A 19,778-nucleotide genomic window follows, 5' to 3' on the forward strand; every position below is an offset into this window, starting at 1 on the left:
CAACCAGAGAGCAACGGAAGCTCTGAATGAGTACAGAGAAATGTATTTTACTGATTGTCTTGGACATTAACTGGCCGTGAAAGACATGCATTCATAATTTAATTCATAGATGCATGGGTTAGGTGGTCTGCTCTTCTTTTTTTTGAATAGGTAGCTATGTGTGACTACAAGGTTTGCATGACTACAAGGACATACTTAACTTATATTAGCTTATGAGTTCCAATGAGCCCATTTTTTCCCATTGTTTACCCAGGTTAGTTTATGAGGCTTGAGCTATTACAAGCCCATTTCTAATCCATTTTAGATTATGAGGTCTGAGTGACCAGGGGCCCATTGTAACCCATGTTAGCTCATAAACTTGGGTGACTAGGAGCTAATTTGTAATTAATGTTAGCTTATGGGGATTCAATGACTATCATACATTTTTTTACAAATACAATGAAGAGTTAAACCGCTTCTATGAAAAGATTTTGCTCAATGCTACATAAATAACAAACACTTAAATATTATTGAAAATGGATGCTTTAGAGAAGCAATGATAATAAGCAATAAAGTGTGCATTATAACTTAATTCCTACAATTTCTGGCTAATAGATTTGACACTACATTGAAGACTGTGACCACATGTTCTCCTGCTCACATTAATGGTTTCAATATGAGAACTTTTTAGAGTTGTGAATTAAGCTATTTCAATTGACACCTGAGTTGAAAGACAATAGAGTTAAGCATGTGATCCATAAATTAATGGTTCAAGATAATGTTGGAGGATAATGTCACATTTAAAAGCTGGTGCTTATCATTGCATACATATTTGTATTAATGCAATTATAAAAATAGACCTTAGCTGTGCTTCCTAATTTAAATATGTGCAGTAGTGTTACCATGACCTGTAAGTATGCCAGATACAAACATTAATGTGGCAATAATTGCCGAGCCGGCAGGCCATTACCGCCTATGGTAATGCCCCCGGGCCTCACTTTACACGCCCGAGCATAGCAAGGGCCTTAACGGTGGCCCCAGGGGCATTACCATACGGAGGTAATGGCCTGCCGGCGAGGCGCTCATTGCCATTAGTATTGCAGGGTCTGCAGGCTCGGGAGACTGGTTTTCCCGAGTAGGTATCCCTGGAACACTAATGACTTACGAAACCTTTTCAAGCGGCATGTCTTTGCCGGTTGAAAAGGTTTTATTGCAGTGCGCGCTGGTTCTAGGAACACCAGACCGCGCATACTGCTTCATTAGTACGGAGCAACAGTGCGCCATTTTGGGCGAAGTTGCTTTGTACCAATGAATGGGACAAAAATTAAAATAAAAAAGGCCACCTTGGAAAAGGGAGAAGGGGCTACGTGTAGTCCTTTCTCCCTTTCCAAGGTTGTCTTGAAAAAAGAGTGTACCCGGCACGCGAATGACGTTTGTGCGTCCACCGTATGACACTGAGGTAGGGCTCGGAAATTAGCCAATCATCTTTCAGTGTAATCCCATGGATAGGACTACTGGGTACTAATGCCTGAAAGCTTGTTTAGGAAATAAAACATATATTAGAAATGTTCATGGTTCACCCCTGGAGGGAGCACGAAACATCAAGTGTGTGATCATGCGTTGGTTCCATAAGACCACTCTGGTGGGGACTGGTGCGCTCTAAATGCTCACTAAAATAACATGTACCTCTATGAGAGAATGCATGGCGGATACCTGTAAATTCTACAATAACACTCACGCTTATACATCTATTACTGGCATGACTAAATGCCCACTTCTGAAGGAGACTGAAGTTTCTGATCCAGGATAGGGCAGTCCAGGATCTCACCCATTCATTCTCTAAGGATGAAATAAATGAAAACTGTGTGAGTATTGAATTTCAACCAGTTACAGAGGATTTAATACAATCTCTCATTTTGAATCTCCAGCCCACCAATGATTCTTTGTTTACGCTACCCGCGTGTACTGCTAGGCACTTAGTCTGGAATATCATTCCCTTTATGACCACATTTGTCAAAAAATCATTGGCCCTGGGCATCATTACACCAGTATTAAAGTAACTCAAACTGAATTTGGACCCGGCCTGCCTGAAGAATTATCGTCCGGTTGCAGGCTTATCGTGACCTGAAAAAATGTTAGAGAAAGGGGTTAACTCTCAATTTCAAACATAAAGGTTCTCCTAAGGAACCATGGCAAAACTCCATTTGAAATACACTGTGGGGACAAAACTGGACAGGGAATTCATGAGAAGACTCTATTTCCCCGTTTTAAGGAAGAAAGTGAACTAGAGGAAACTGAGAGAGATAGTTTAGGCTTTGTAGAGGCTGATGAAACACCTATTATCGCTGAGGCAAAGAGGGAAGAAGGACCTACCATCCTTCGCGATCTAGCCTTCGCCCAGCAAAATGCTCCAGCACTTGCAGAAGCTTTGTTACAAATGATTCCCGAGGGAGGACAAGAAAAGGGGAGCCCCTTTTTCTTCCTGAAACAGGGATTACTTTATAGAAAGGAAACCTCCACAGAAGCCCTATGTAAAACTCAGTAATATCCAAAACCCATCACAAGATCGTACTAGAGATTGCACATTCACATTTGACAGAGGGACATTTAGGATAATCTAAAACCCAAGCTCAAATCAGTGGGAATTTATACTGGCCAGGTATCCATGCTGACATAAAGAACTTCACTAAGACATGTGAAATATGGCAGAAAATCAGTACACATATTCCATTACCTGCCCCTCTAAACTCCTTACCAATATTTGAAGACCCTTTCTCCCGAATTGGGATGGATATCATTGGACTGTTGGAAACCTCTAGACTGGGTAATAAATATGTTTTCATAATCGTTGATTACACTGGCCAGAGGCTTTCCCCATGTGGAACAACACAACCCCACAAATGTTAAAACACCTACTACCAGTCTTTTTTAGGGTTGATTTCCCCAAGGAAATTCTAGGGGATCAAGCATCCAATTTCATGGGTAAACGTATGGGTGAAGTCAAGGAATTACTACACAATACCACTTTAAGAGCATCAGTTTACCACCCACAAATGAACGGATGGGTAGAGAGATTTAACAAAACACAAAATGATTTTGAGAAAATTGGTAGATGAGGATGGGAAGGACTGGGATCGCATGATCCCATGGGCCCTATTTGCAGTAAGAAAGACCCCTCAAGCATCCACTGGATTCTCTCCTTTTGAATTACTTTACGGTAGAGAACCAAGAGATATCTTAGACATGCTCCAGGAGACCTGGGAAGAGAGAGAAGAGGAACCGTCTCACAAACAGCTACCCAAATTGCAAAAGCACATGAAACTCGTCCAGAGTCTAGTCCACACTCACAAGGAAAAAGCTCAAGCCCAACAGAAGTACACCTATGATAAGAAGTTGAATTTAAGATCTTTTTCAGTAGGACAGAAGGTATTAATGCTCTTACCTACCACTGAAAATACATTTGTCACAAAGTGGCATGGGCCATATGAGGTGCTAGAGCAAACAGGAAACTGTACTATAAAATAGCCCAACCTTATAGAAATCGAAAGACCCACCTTTACCACGTAAATCTCGTAAAGGAGTGGAAAGAAAATCCACCCGCTGCCACCTCCTCAATATTGTCTTGCTTGGTACCGGAGGAGATAGACAATTCTGAGCTTATTCCCCAAGAACTATCTAGACAAAAACAAGAAGATTTCAACAACCTTATTATGACCTTCCCCTATTTATTCTGTGTGAAACCAGGGAGAGTACATGGTACTTATTATATCAGAACTCCAAAGGGAAAAGTGGTCCATTTCAAACCATGTAGACAGAAGCATAAAAACAAATAGAGGTTGAGGAATTAAAAAGAAAAAATTGCTCAAGGCAAACATTATCGAGACCTCTTCATGTCCATGGTCCTCCCCTTTTGTGTTGGTAACTAAACCTGATTTTTCTTGGAGGTTTTGCATAGATTTTAAGCAGGTCAACGCCATCTTCGCCTTCAAAGCCTATCCTATGCCATGCATCGATGAGTTAATACATAAACCTGGAAATGCCACATTTCTATCAACCCTAGATTTAACCAAGGGATTTTGGCAGGTCCCAGTACAAGGACCTGATAAGGAAAAGACAACTTTCTTGACACCCTGGGACTATTCCATTTTGATGTCCTCCCTTTTGGCCCGCATGGGGCCCGAGACACTTGCCAACCACTTATGGACAGGACAGCCCTACTCTGATTTCTGTAGGGCCTATCTTGACAAAATAGTTGTTTTGAGTCAAACTTGGGAAGTCCATCTTTGAGAGACCTCAGGGCATTCCTGGGATTGATTGGTTATTACAATAGGTTTATCCCAAATTTCTCTGATAGAACAGCCAGGTTAACAGACAAACTAAGGAATGCTGAACCCCAGAAGATTAATTGGACTGATGATGATAATGCATTTTTCAACAACCTAAAACAAACTTTGTATCTGAACTCAATCCTAAAAGTAGTAGACTTTTCAAAAGAATTGTCTTACAGACTGATGCCTCTCTCACGTAGTTAGGAAACATGTTATCGCAAATATCTGATGGATTAGAACGCCCCATCCTATTCACTAGTTGTAAACTCTTCCCATGTGAGAAGAACTTCTCTGTGTTGGAATTAGAGGTCCTTGCCACCAAATGGGCAATCATCCATCTAAGGTAATATCTTCTAGGGAGTAACTTCACACTTGCCACCGACCACTCACCTTTTGTATGGATAAGTCAACGAAAGGACTCTAACCGTCAGATCTTGCAATGGTTCTTAGACCTGCAACCCTACTGTTTCACTGTGGAACTGTCATGGCTACTGGGCAAGGGCCCAGTACTTCACTTCTTGCAGGGTCCCAATGGACCCAGTCTTGGTGCCTACGGCACCAAGCTCATTACAAAGTGTACTTAGCACAAAGAACACAGAAGGCACGTCCAACGAGGCTGGACGGGGCCCTATTAGCACCAGGCAAGGCACGTGCTGAAGACAGGAGCAGAGCAAGGTGGGGACACAAGGCAGGGCCTATGGGGAGTGGCTGGGACCAGGCTACATAAGCCGGGCTGACCCGCGTACTGGCGCTTCACGTTAGTCTGCTAGAGCAGCATAAGGCTTGCCGCTGTCCAGAAGACCCTTACCTGGTTCAGCACGTACGTCTTCAGTCTCCGGATCCTTCCAGCATCTTACCTGGTCCAGCACATACATCTTCAGTCTTCGGAAACCTCCAGTACCTTACCTGGATGCAGCCACACCACCGCTGGAAGCACTGCCATCAACTTTCCACTCTGCAGTCGCCACGCGCATCTTACCTGGATTCAGCCATGCTACCGCCCGAAGAAGCACCGCTATCGCTTCCGTCTCTGAAGCAGCCGCATTCCTCTTACCTGTCTTCTTGAATCCTCCGCGGGTGGCGCCCAACATCCTTACCTGTCCTGAACTCCCAGAAACACAGAGCCATCTTCGAGCGTAGCACCCACGTGGGTCTTCATCTCCGGCAGCCTGCAGGAGTTCAGAAACCGCTCACCCGCTAACACCGATCAGCCGCACCTGCAAAGGGAATAAAAAACACAAGGGGCCTCATTACGACGTTGGAGGTAGCCATGCCCTTAATAGCATGGCTGCCTCCAAAATCGGGTCCGGGTTCCCTGACTGGGGAAATACCGGGCCATTCCGAGTATGGAGGGCCCGATATTTCCTCCTTCAGGGAACCCGGCCCCGGTCCTTCCCCATTCCCTTTCGAGCCCCGATAGGGCTCAATGGGAATGGGGAGGGAGCTAACAACGGGCCCATTACAAGAGGGCCCGTTGTTAGCTCCCTGGTCCCCTCGCAGGACCCGCTCTGGATGTCTAGATAAACCAGATGTCCAGAGTGGGTCCAGCAAGGGGACCTTGTAATAGTGCGGAATGCGTTCAACGGCACCGGCACCATTACCGGCACTGTTAAACGCATTCCGCACAACTTGTAATGAGGCCCAAGGTGAGAAATCACATAAGGCCTCATTCCGAGTATGGAGGTACTCATGGCGCTATTTGCTCCATGACTACCTCCCATACCGGTACCGTGTCCGGTTTGGTGAGATGGGGACTTACCGGTCCAGTCCGACTTAGGTGGGACCAGTAAGTCCCCATTCACCAAACCATTCCCCATTCCTATTTGAGCCCCCATATGGCTCAATGGGAAGGGGGAAGTAGCTAATAACGGTGCCGCAATTTGCGGTACCGTTATTGGCTCTGATTTCCCTTAGCGGGTCCCGTCCTTAACGCGTGGTAAAACCAGGCATTAAGGAAGGGACCCGCTAAGGGAACTCCTAGTAGGGTGCAACGGGATTACCGGCACCGATGTCCTTAACGTTGCCCGGTATCCCTTTGCGCCCTACTCGGAATGAGGCCCTAACACGTTAAAGCAGCGCAACTCACGAACTTGGCGCAACTTCTGGAACTGTCTACTTACCACTAGTGGGTCATCCGGAATAGACATTTTCACCATTACGCGCTCCTGAGCCATCTTCATCACTAAAGGGAAGAGAGAACAATACATGGTTACGAACAGTAATCTTTGGGGAAGAATTAACATAAAGAATACAGACAATAAATATAGCTATAAACACTTACCTTCAAGACGGAATGGTCGCAGACGGCTTTGACCTCCATAATCTGGACCAGTGACGCAACTAGGTCCATCCACAGCGCCCCTGCTGAAGGAAAGCAGGACGGAGAGATCCTTCTTACTTAAAAACATGCGAGCTTACATGGGCAAACTCCTGCGAACTACATTTTGGCACGAAAGGGTCGAGGGGAACCGCAACACCATCACGCTATACTCACTGCCTCTCATCTTCTCTCAGGAACAGTTCCAGCATTCCGGGTCCATGAAAATGCAGCAGTGGGGGGAGAGAAGCGATCCGAGTCAACTCCTGGGAGGGCTCCAACTGTGCTCCAACTGTGCCCCAACGCCCCCGCAGAGACCAGGTGAGCATAACAGGAACATCGAAAAGGTAAGAAACAGGGCAATGTTGATTTCCTTTCCCGGGTTCCCTGTGAAACAGATGTAGCTACATCGCATAGGGGAAGGGTATGTGAGAAACCAGAGGCTGTCTCGCCCGCTAGTCCCCGGGGTTCTCTCTTTCAGCTGGCCTGGGTACGGCCATCGCCTTTAGATGCAGACCCTGGGGGTGGGCCAATGCAGGAGGATCCCCTGGGTTAGGGGCTTCAGGAAGTGGGGGTGAGGCAGCCAATGATGAGACGCAGTATTTTCCCCCCTATTTTGTCTATTCAACCGATCCTATGTTTTTGGATGTTCTGAGGCATCAAGCCCCCTACCCACCTTTTTTACACAAACACTGGGCCGAGGAAGAGGGTGACTGAGAGCAACAAAATGTACTTTCACACATCGTAATGGACATGTCTGGCTAATCAGGCCAGCCAAAATCGGGTACTTGATTCTAAGTGCATACACCTGATACCAATTACCTCTCCTTACACAAATCAAAGACACAATCTGAGCAAAGCGGTACACGAGTAAGAGCAGGGCTTCCAGGATGAAGGCAAACCTACTGAAGCTTGGACAAGCGCAGCGGGTCAAATACCCCAAGAATTCCCTACTGGAGGTTGTTGCCTCCGACAGGCCGCAAAAGACTTGTGGAGAAGGCTAGATCGCACAAGTGAAGACTGCATTGTGTTTCAAGGATGCCAGTGACTCTTCCAGTTGAACGGCAAAGTTGGGGAGCCGAGGCCAAGCCTGTGGCAATAACCTAGACTTGTGAATTGGATCGCAAAACCAAGAAAAAGATTAACAGAGCCAGTGAGTTGCCAAGAGACCTGAAAGACCTGTCTGTGTTAAAGTTTGAAATAGCAACATTTTATCACAAATGAAGGCGTCACGCATGTTAGTGAGGTGTGAAAAAAGGCAGACCTGTAAATGTACTTTGAAGTAGAAGACAGCTGTAAAACCATCGATACTAAGTTACGGAGTGGTGCAATGAAAGGAAGTAGCCCACTCAAATGTATCAGTGAAAAGTAAATGGTTCAAAGCGAGAAAGCAAATGAACAGCAAAAGTGAAATAAAGAGCTTTAACTCCTAGAGAAGGGGAGAGTAAAAGTTGAACTGTAAACTTTGAGTCAAAGTGGTCCTGCAGTGGTATGAAAAGTAAGCCATGCACATTCGAAAGTCTTCGACATCCGAAAGTGGTCCGAGCCTGACAAAGAGAGACCCGAAGTGAAATAAGCTTGGGGAAGGGAGCCCCCCAGGCAAGTTTGTGTTGAACTTCATCATGATGTCTGAGCCCAGCCGAGGGGGACTTACTAGAACTTTGTGGTCAAAGATCTGAGCCCGACAGAGGGGGATCAAGTCTACTCCCATCTTAGTTATAGGGCAGAATAGGAGTTTCTCCAACTCCACCAATTTCGATAAAGGTTTTGCTGATGGAAACTTGTATATTTCTGTCTGCTAGCAATAAAACAAACTCAATTGTTGCTTATCTAAATGGAAACCATGGGAAAAGGCTGACTCGTACAATTTCAACTATCCTTAATTTCTCTCTTTTTTTCAGTTGCCTACACAGCATAGTGAGCTAACTAAAATCATTATTAAGCGTTTTAAATGGCAACGCTGTGCTTTCTTAACAAAGTTCTATGGTGGGCCTTGCGAAGGCAAATAAATGCATTTCTCTTATCATTTGTAATGCTGCTCTATATGTGTACCCTACCTAACTGTGTACACCGACATTAACTAGATTCACTCTCAGTGTATTCTCCACTTGACACTCCCTACAAGGCGACAGACTAACTATATCCTACTTGTGTTTCATTCTACATGGCGGTGGCAAACACAAAATGGCGCCCTATTCTAGATTTCTTATTCTATATGTTCATTGTCATTTGTGAACGGGCTGAGGCATGGTCTTACGCGTTACTGGTCTTGCCGTACCATCAAAGTTTCAAGAGTTCAAAGTCACCCATTAGAAAGGTTGGAGCATCAGATGCAACATTTGGAGAATTGACCTCCCTGGTGAGTACCCCTCCCCCTCCCTCTCAAACTCGATGGAGAGAGAGATGGTCCTTCTATAAAGTTGTGCTTTCTCTCTAAGCCACTGAGTCGGATGCTGGTGCCGTATCTTGACCACCTGCACCGATCATTTCCCATCACCTCATACTTTTTCCAACATTTCCACTTTTTGTTGTAATAGTGATAGCAGACCCCAACTCTCTTAATGCCCATTATCTCCTCTTCCGAGACCCCAAGAAAGGGCAGCTTAAATGTGTCTCAAACTATTGTTGTGACATTCAGTTTCCTGGTGATCATGTCCTCGCTTTTCTCCAACCCCGCTAGTCCTTTCCCCTTATAGGTTTCGAGGAGACTCGTCAAGAGTTGGCTTACTGATTGCTAAGCCTTGAATTCTTTCAGCCATTTGTCAAACTGTGCCCTTATAACAGGGCTATTTTTGCTCTTTTCTCTTTTTCGATCTTGTTAACATCACCTTTTGTGGCAGCTCGAACCCTCCCTCCCCCCGACGTTTGTTGCCCCTCCATATTTTCTGCCCCAGGCACCCTCCTCGGTTTAGAGACTCCTTCAACCTCATCAAGTGGCTGCCCTGCCCCGGAGCCTTCCTTTTCAGCCTAATTGGCAAGAAAACTCAAATAACCAGAATTACAGGTCAAAGCGCTTAAGGAGAATGTGTCTTCCTTCTTTTTTGTGAATTAGCTTGCACTATTTTCGAAATTCCGTCCAGTTTCTACCACTCACACACATCCATGTTGGATATGAAAAGTAGGGATGGCTGTGTGCTTGTTTGCCTGTATTTTGAGGAGCATGTTATGCGGTCTGCCATGAGGTCCTAACTAACATCCTGTCCTCCTAATGCGGCTTCAATGGCCCTGTCCTGGCTTGGTTCTCATCCTCTCAGAATAACTATGCTTTTCGTGGCAGGTGGGACCTGTCAGATTGGAACCCACTCTCTTGATGTGTGGAGTTTCTCAGGGTTCAGTCCTTTCTCTCATGTTATTAAACATCTACTTGGAACCACTGGGAGATTCGGTTTCTGCGTTGGGCTGTGAGGTACACCAGAAAGTAAAACCTACCCAAGTAGAACTGAGCTTCTTTTGGTTTCTTCTTCTGCATCGTCCCTTACACTCCCTAATTCGAAAGTGCTATAAAACTGAGCTCCTTTAGGTTTTTTTCCTCTGCATCCTCCTTTGCACTCCCTAATACTAAAGTGCTTTAAAACTGAGCTTCTTTTGGTTTCTTCTTCTGCCTCCTCCCTTGCACTCCCTAATATTAAAGTGCTATAAACCTGAGCTTCTTTTAGTTACTTCTGCAGCCTCACTTGCACTCCCTAATACTAAAGTGCTGCAAAACAGAACTTATTTTGGTTTCTTCTTCTGCATCCTCCCTTGCACTCTCTTGTATGAACTGCTATAAAACTGAGCTTCTTTTGGTTTCCTTGTCTGCATCCTCCCTTGCACTCCCTAATACTAAACTGCTATCAAACTGAGCTTCTTTTGGTTTCCTTGTCTGCATCCTCCCTTGCACTCCCTAATACTAAACTGCAATCAACTGAGCTTCTTTTGGTTTCCTTGTCTGCATCCTCCCTTGCACTCCCTAATACTAAACTGCTATCAAACTGAGCTTCTTTTGGTTTCCTTGTCTGCATCCTCCCTTGCACTCCCTAATACTAAACTGCTATCAAACTGAGCTTCTTTTGGTTTCCTTGTCTGCATCCTCCCTTGCACTCCCTAATATTAAAGTGCTATAAACCTGAGCTTCTTTTGGTTTCCTTGTCTGCATCCTCCCTTGCACTCCCTAATACTAAACTGCTATCAAACTGAGCTTCTTTTGGTTTCCTTGTCTGCATCCTCCCTTGCACTCCCTAATATTAAAGTGCTATAAACCTGAGCTTCTTTTAGTTACTTCTGCATCCTCCCTTGCACTCCATAATACTAAAGTGCTATAAAACTGAGCTTCTTTTGTTTTTTTCTTCTGAAGCCTTTCACGCACACTTTTAAGACTGGTGTTTGGCATTCGCTCTCTCAGTATCTCTTCTACCCTGGTGAGCTCTGTAAAAGTCTCAGGGCTTTACTCTTGATTCCAAATGCAATTTCAAATCTCCTATTGACTGTGTTTCTCAGGCCTGCTTTTTTGTATCTCTTCTTTGAAAGAAGAAACCCTTTTTATCGCCATCAACTGTTCGCACTGTCGTCAAAGCAAAGTTGTATCCCGCTCATACTGGGGAAATATAATTTGTAATGGTCTTTCAGCTGTAACCCTGGCCCTCCTCAGGACTATTTTATACTGTGCAGCGCATGTGATCTCTGTCTGTAATGTTTAAACATATTGGCATATTGTTTTTGTTTTTATTTAGATTGTAGCTGTATTGCTTCTTCCTCGCTTCCTTATTTATTTTTCTTGGGTCGAACTTGTGTAGCTAATTCTGGTTGCTATCAATCTGTATTTTTAGTTGTTGGACACTGCCTCTGGTTTAGGTGAGTTCTTAATAATGTATTATAAATACATAATAAAGTACATCCCAGCCCATCCAGTCACAGGAACACTTTTCATTTTATTGTGCTAGGTCTCAAATAGGCTTTTCAATGTTGGGAAGGAAGCACAGTTCCTGCAAGGGCCAATGTGTGCATTTTGTGGCTTCAGATACACTGTGGCGAGAAAACTATCATGTGAAGTGGGGCCTACAGAGCTACCTTTCAGTATGCAGTGGGTGTACTTTATTCAGGAGGAAAGCCATATAAAGAAGGGGAACTGCTTATTATCTGGTGACCAAATGGAGGACAGCTTGAGGCAGGAATGTGGACTAATGTTGCTGGGCATTCCTGGAAAGTCAAACTCCCTAGGGCCATGCATCATACATGCTTATATCATTCCTACACTCTCGCACTTCTTTAATACATACATCAGGGGTCTTCAATCTTTAGCTCTACGAATGTTTAGGATTACAACTCCCATCAGCCCTACTCGTCATAGTCAAAGGTAAGGGAACATGGGATTCGTAGTTCAAAACAGCCCATGGAAACCCTATTAGAAATAAAGACCCATTGTCCATCCTGTCAGTTCATCCCACCCCTTCTATTAATGGGAAATACCCAGGGTCCATAACGTCAACCCATCGCATCCGCTACTATAAGTAGGAAATGCCCAGGGACCATCCCGTCATCTCATCCAACCCATACTATTAGAAGGGAAGACTGATGGACAATCCTGTCAGCCCATGAATCCCCTACTATTAGTAGGAAATGCCCAGATACCATCCTGTTAGCCTATCCCCCACCTACTATTGGAAGGAAAGACCCAGGGACCATGCTGTCAGCCCATACAGCCCCTACTATTAGAAGGAAAAACCCAGGGACCATCCTGTCAGCCCATCCAACCCCTACAATTAGAAGGAAAGACCCAGGGACCATCCTGTCAGCCCATCCTGCCCCGAGTATTAGAAGAAAAGAACCAGGGCCCATCCAAATCCTACTGTTGGTAGGGAATGTCCAGGGTCCATCCTGTCAGCCCACCACACACCTGCTTTTACAAGTCAATGCCCAAGCACCATCCTGTCAACCCATACCAACCCAACTATTGGTAGAAATACCCAGGGTCCATCCTGTCAGCCCATCCCACCCCTGCTTTTAGAAGCCAATGCCAAGGACCATCACATTGGCCTATCCCACCCCTACTATTTGTATAAAATGCCCAGGGTCTGTCCTGTCCACCCATCCAACCCCTGCTGTTAGAACGAAAGACCCAGGAACCATCCAGACAGCCCATCCCACCCCTACTATTTGTAGGAAATGCCCAAAGCTCATCCTATCAGCCCAACGCATCCCTACTATTAGTAGGAAATGCCCAGGGTCCATCTTGTCACCCATCCCACCCCTACTATAAGAAGGAAAGACCCTAAATCCATCCTGTCAGCCCAAACCACCCCTATTATTGGTAAGAAATGCCCAGTGCATCCTGTCAGACCATCCCCACAAACTCTTACCATCACCAGGCAACGCCAACGTCAATGACATCACCCCTCCTCTAAGGCATGGACTCTGCAATGCAGCAACCTCACCCACATCAGCCTCAAGCACTTCAACACCCCCTTATTGTCCACAATACAGAAGATGATGCTTACCAACATCCGTTCAGCTATCACCCATGCAGCAAACATGGCTGACCTCATCACTACACATGACTTTAACGCCATCTTTATCACCGAGACTTGGCTGACACCCACCTCTCCCCACATCTTAGACGTCCTTGTCCCTGACAGATACAGCATCCAATAAAGAGACCGACTGAACAAGACAGGCAAAGGCCTTGCAGTTATACAGAAGACCACAGGGCCCTGCACCAAACTTGACGTCGACAACATTGGCTCCTTCAAAGTCCTCTCCTGTCACTTACTGCTCTCCCCGATGGACACAGTCACCTTGCATCTCATCTACAGCCACCCAAACCCAACTCCACCTTCATCAGAGACTTCACCGATCTGGTCACCATCATGTCCCTCACGCACGCAAACAACATCATCCTAGGCAACTTCAACCTCCCAGGCAACAAGGCCACCAAACTGATGAAGGAAGGGCTCCTCTGCCTTCTCAACACCCTCAGCATCACACAGCACATGCAAGACCCAACCCAGAAAGAAAGATAACATCCTCAACCTAATCATCACTGCAGTGTCTTCTAGACAATGTGCAACAACATCCCAGACAATTCCAGAAACATAATCAACAGCATCCACAGGCCATCAACGCAGCTACCTTTTATTCAATTAACAACCTCCACGATACAGAACACCGGACAGCACAAACACAACTCAGTCGTTTCAGATCAATTATCAGAAAAACCTTCCTCAACCTATTGTTGGAGTCATAAAGCCTTATTACCCAATGATCCCTGCCCGGCGGAGCTTTTTAAAAAAAGTGCTAAGGAAAGGAACCCCAACGTACTATTTCCAGAACTGATGAACCTATTGCTGAGAACCGGGATCCTACGAAAGATATTTAAATCTGCCTGCATTAAACCGCTCCTGGAGAATACTGCAGCAAGATGACCCGATTAACTACCGGCTCATATCCAACTTGCACTCCACAGCCGAAATCTCAGAGAACTAAACATGTGCAAAGAAATCCTCAAACAGGTGGAATCTAATTGAGTAATCGACCAATCTCTGGTTGGATCTACGCCAATGAAAGGACCAGGCGGCTCAGCATTAAGGGAATAGCTTAAAAGTAACCCAGACAATAGCATATGTTTAGCTCTCATTCCACTGGACATATTCGCAGCTTTTGGCTGCATCAACTGCGCAACTTTATTAAAGAAAGCTAACAAATCTGACATTTCACCACTACACCACAACAGACATCCTTTCCCACATATGGAACTGAAACAACCTCTCTACCTCCGTTCACCTCAAGAACGGGAACAATCAAATATGGTGTCCCACCAGGATCAAGTCTGTCGCTACTTCTTTCCAATATGCACTTGGTCACCCTCATGCAGCTAATTAAAAAGCAATAGTTAACTTATAACAACTCGAACAATCGCCTCACTAGCTTCATTAGTAGGATAAATGTCTGCATAACCAATAACATCTTGAATCTAAATACAAACAAAACAGAAATGAAGGACAATTTCCTGAATGCCTACTGACCTGCAGAAATGGGAATGAGACTGAAAATCTCAACAGGGATAGAATTTCTTGGGGTTGGCTTGTAGAGTGGGTTCATGCTAGAATCACAAGTCAGAGTCATAGTACAGAAGAGCTTCTAGCACCTACGTTCAGTCTGATGTATCACGCCATATCTCAGCTTCATAACATTATGACACAGGATATCCAAGTCCCTTGCCATCATTTCACTGATATTGCCAAGAATCAATTGCTAAATACCAAGGTAGTCCAGACTACCTCGCCAACAAATTAAAATGTATCCAAAACATCTACTAACACTTAACAGGAGTGACACCATCATCTCAGCTATTAGAAGCCTCCACTGGCTACTGGTGAAGAAGCACATTGCATTGTGAAGCAAATTGCATTATGAAGCACTCTCCATCACACAGAGAACACTGCATGGACAGGGAACACATTTCCTTCAAGTGAAATTCTCCCTCTACCAACCACGAAGGATCCTTAGATCTTGCAAAGGCATACTTATCCAATTTAGGTGAAAAGCAAATAGGAGAGTCACCATTCTGATGCCCACAAGGACGGTCTTCTGATAGCCACCCTTAATTATAAAGAAACCGTATTCCAGGCAAAAAAAGATTCTTACAACAACTGCATTATGTCTGTCAAGTCTAATACCAAGGAACTCTTTAATATTCTTAAGGAACTTGAGACACCTGCAGCCCCCCCTGACTCCTACACCAAAGACAGCACGTGGTGCACCAATATTCAGTCAGCACTCCTGGGTAAAATTGCCACCCTCCAATCTAAAATCAGAGACAAACAGAAATCCATACAGCCTGACCAACTACTAACCACACCTACACCCAATACTCTCGCAGCTAACCCTCCTCACAAACCTTTTTCCTTCACCCCACTCACTACCCTCAAAGTAGAAGGCATCAAAAACAATTTAAAACCATCCAATTGCCAAGGCGACCCCTGCCCTGCACCTATCATCAAGGAAGCTTCTCATGAACTAGCCCCATTCATCACTGCATTCATAAATGCTTCTTTCAAGATGGGTATTGGCCCGGACAACCTAAAGGATGCATGGGTTATCCCACTCCTCACAAAACCTTCCCTTGACCCTAACATCCCAACTAATTTCAGACCTATCACTAAAGTCCCATTTCTGCTCAAGATCCTGGACCGCGCAGCCTACCTGCAGATACAGGATTACCTCGAGCTAAACAACCTCTTGGGCTTAAGACAATCAGGGTTCTGCCCTAAACATGGCACGGAATCTGCTTTGATCGACCTGAAAACCCAAATGGAGTCGCTAAAGGACAAAGGGAAGCTAGCTCTTCTCCTCCTCCTCGACCTCTCTGCGGCTTTCAATTTGGTCAATCACCAAATACTCTGTCAGCATCTCAAATCTGCAGCAAACTTCTCTGACTCTGCCAATGCCTGGATCCACTCTTTCCTGAGAAACAGATCCATGAGGGTCTTCTCCCCTATGGCTTCGGCGGATCCCTCTCCTATTCACTGTGGTGTGCCCCAAGGCTTGTGTGTTTCCCCCACGTTGTATAACATATTCACCAAGCCCCTCTTCGATGTGCTTGACTATCTGGGTGTCTCCTATACCAACTACACGGATGACACCCAGATACTCATCCCTATCACGGGAGACTACACAGCCGACACCAAAGCCCTTAACGATGTTTACCTGGTTATCCAGTCCTGGATGGCCATCACAAACTCTGCCTCAACGATGATAAGACCGAGCTCCTCCTCCTAGGTTGAAATCATCGGCTTAACAAACTAGACCAAACTTACAAGTCCTTCATTATTGACGGCAACGATATTAAAGTCTCCAAAGACACTAAGACTCTAGGCGTCTACCTCGACTCTACGCTCTCTCGATATAGACAAACAAATGCAGTTAGGTCAGCCTCGACCTATACTTGCAAACTTATCACTGCCTGTAGACCCTTCCTAAACTCTACCAACTGCATCACCCTCGCCAGAACTCTTGTCATGGCCAAAATCGACTACTGTAGTGCTCTCTACCTAGGGACCAGTCAGTCTAACCTTAATAAACTGCAAACTGTATAAAACAATGCCATTAGGGCAGCCTTAAACGTCCCGAGACGCTCCCATATATCCTCTGCCAGATTGAATTTATGCTGGCTCCCAGTAAAACAAAGAATTGCACTGAAAACCCTCGCCTTGGCTCACAAATGCCTGAGTAACAACGCCCCACCTTACCTAACCGCTCGCTTCACACTCCACACATCCACTCGACCCATTAGATCAGCCCAAACTCACAGCCTCACCGTGCCTAGATGCAAACTCCATAAAGCCGGTGGAGTGAGCTTCCCTGTCCTAGCGTCTAAACTCTGGAACACCCTGCCTAAACCTATTAGAACTGAACCTTCATTCCACCTCTTCAAGAACAATGCTAAAACGTGGCTATTCACCCAAGATTTATGAGACCCCTACACAAACTAATCTCCCTGTGTGGTACTGGGTATGTATATACATCTCTCTTGCTCTGTACCTGTATTTACTATGTTAATGAGACCCGTCGGTATATGTACATATTCTGTATATTCTGTAACTTACTTGCAACTACTGTCTACTGTAACATGTTTTACGAGTATGCGCCAGGTTGCCCATGGGCCTGGTTTCTGCGCTTTATAAATAAAATAAAATAAAATCAAATCAAATACCCTCCCTTAAAGCATAACTGTGGAACTCTGTCCCTAAACAAACCCCAACAACATAAACCAAGTTAACATTTAGACAAATGTTAAAAGCCTGTCTTTTTAATACACCATGAGAGAGAACAGCTCACATCCCAGTAAGAGAGGAATACTCTACAGCAGACTGCCACAAAATCACCACCATCGTATTATGTGGAACCCAGTCAACATGCATCATACCAAGATGAACAGGACAACACAATGCTCAATAATGAATGACCCAGAAAATAAACTTTTGAGATTGAACCTAGCCTATACAGGAGAAATATTGGCTCAAAGAAACCAGGGAGAGAAGGTAACAAAATTCTGCGAAGTTTGTAAAACTTCAAACCTCCAAACATTGAAACATCTACTGCTGGAGTGCGAAGGCACATGGCCCATAAGAGTGTCTTTACTGAGGAGATTTGTAAGCAGAGAAGTGAGTCTAAACCAAGAAGCATTCTGGAACAGACTGATCTCCGGCCAGGAAATCATGCTCACTGCAGCTATAGTAAAAGTCTCAGAGAAACTTACTATACTAACAAAGTATCAAAAGACGACACGGCCTTTTGAGCTTCCTGGTTGACACTTTTTGGCCCCTCCAGTTATTTCAGTGATTCCCTGGTTTCCGTGATCCTATTGCAATTTTATCTTTGGAAAGGCACTATTCGTTTGAAAGGTTTTTCTTTTTAAAACCAAAAACAAATAAAAAAAAAAAAGAAAAAAAAAAAAGAAAATAAAATATTGCAGCAGCCAATCACATCATCCCGCAGAGGTGCAGTCTTCATTCATCACCACCAGATGACCTGGGAATTACACAAGGAGCTAAGTCCGGGTAAGCGCGCTACACATTGCACATTCATCGCTGCTCCGTATGCGCTCTATCCCTCAAATCGACTCTGGGTCATTTGTGCCTCCAATATAAACCCTCTGGTCGGGTGCTGAGCCCACACTCCGACCCCCTAACTTGGCTTGCGGTTTTGGTGCCACAACTCTCCACAAATGAGCACCTCGTCTACGGCCCTCCACCTCCATGCAGGCCCCATTTGACTTGCCCCCACCCCTGGGCCATGAAATTCCTTCAACAAAAGAAATCAAAGCCTGCTCTTTCCTAAGCCTTGATTTGTCTCTCACCTCGGCAACTATCTTCACATGCCTAATCTTTTGGTGACCTTTGTTTATTCTAATGTAGAAGCCTCTCTCTTGCATCGCATGTTGATCTGCTATATGCTCTGTCTCCAAGATGTGCCTCACATCTGTGCATCCTCCACTTTTTGCTGCCTTTAAGTAGTGTTACTGTGTAAAACTGAATGTATGTGTGCTTTTCCAACTGTACAGCCTCTTCCATTATGTACTGTTTTGAGTCCTTTCTTCAAAATTTGAACTCAGGGGTGCTTTCCTAACTGTGTGCTCATAGACTTTTGTTCTGCCTGGCCGCCTGGTGAGATTATACTGTTACATACTACTTGCTACCCTCTCCCCTGCAATCGACATCCCCCCCTGTCTCTGCCTTTGTGGTGCTATCCATCTCTCCTATCTATTCCAATTGCTTCTCCATTACCTATACCCCTCTCACAAAGTCTGGAAGGAATACATTTAGAATGGGACTACTGAGTTCCAACCCTGGTCTGCCCATCGAAGACACCTATATCAATGCTTCCTCCATACAGTCTACCAAGAACATTCACTTTGCTGTTCCTTCTTTTAACCTATGGACCTCCTCCCATACTGCCTGTGTCCTTTCCCTTTTAACTTCCTCTCCTATAAATGGCGGCACCAGATGGGAAGTGTTCTTGGCCCACTTCACATCGTCCAAATGCACCATTTATGATATGATATATTTATTCGTATCGCGCTCATACACAAGTAGTTCATCACAATATCTATCACAATGGCACTATCATGGCCCAGGGCTCCCAGCCCAACCTCCTCCTGCTTGGAAGGCATTGCCCATCTCTCTTTAACTTCCCGCCTCTCTCACCTGAAGCCAGCCTCCAAATGCAACTCTTTTTAAGAATCCGAACTAGCAGCTTTGAAACACAAGTGCAAGGCTGCAGAGCGGAAGGGGCAGGCATCTAGCTCATCCTCTGACACACTGGCCTGCCGCCTACTCCACAGTCAATACCATCTCACCATATGCTCCAAGAAGAGGGCTCAAGTCCAAGCCTGCATCGATGGAGCCTCAAATAACATGGTTGAGCTCTTTAAAATCTGCAAGGAACTTGCCAATTCTACTGCAGTTTCCTCCTCTCCGCCACTCTCCCAGGCACTCTGCACTGCACTGGCTGCCTACTTCCCCTGCAAAACTCTCGACATCCTGTTCTCTTTGTCATCTGCTCCCACCCCACTCCCTTCTCTTGCCTCCCTTGGCCCCCATCTCCCTCCCATACTCTCGTCCTTATCTCCCATTACACCAGACTAAATTTCGAGTTGTGTGCTCTATGAAGGTTTCCTT

This window comes from Ambystoma mexicanum, chromosome 12 (assembly GCF_040938575.1).
Source record: "Ambystoma mexicanum isolate Mex_15411 chromosome 12, UKY_AmexF1_1, whole genome shotgun sequence".
Lineage (NCBI taxonomy): Eukaryota > Metazoa > Chordata > Amphibia > Caudata > Ambystomatidae > Ambystoma > Ambystoma mexicanum.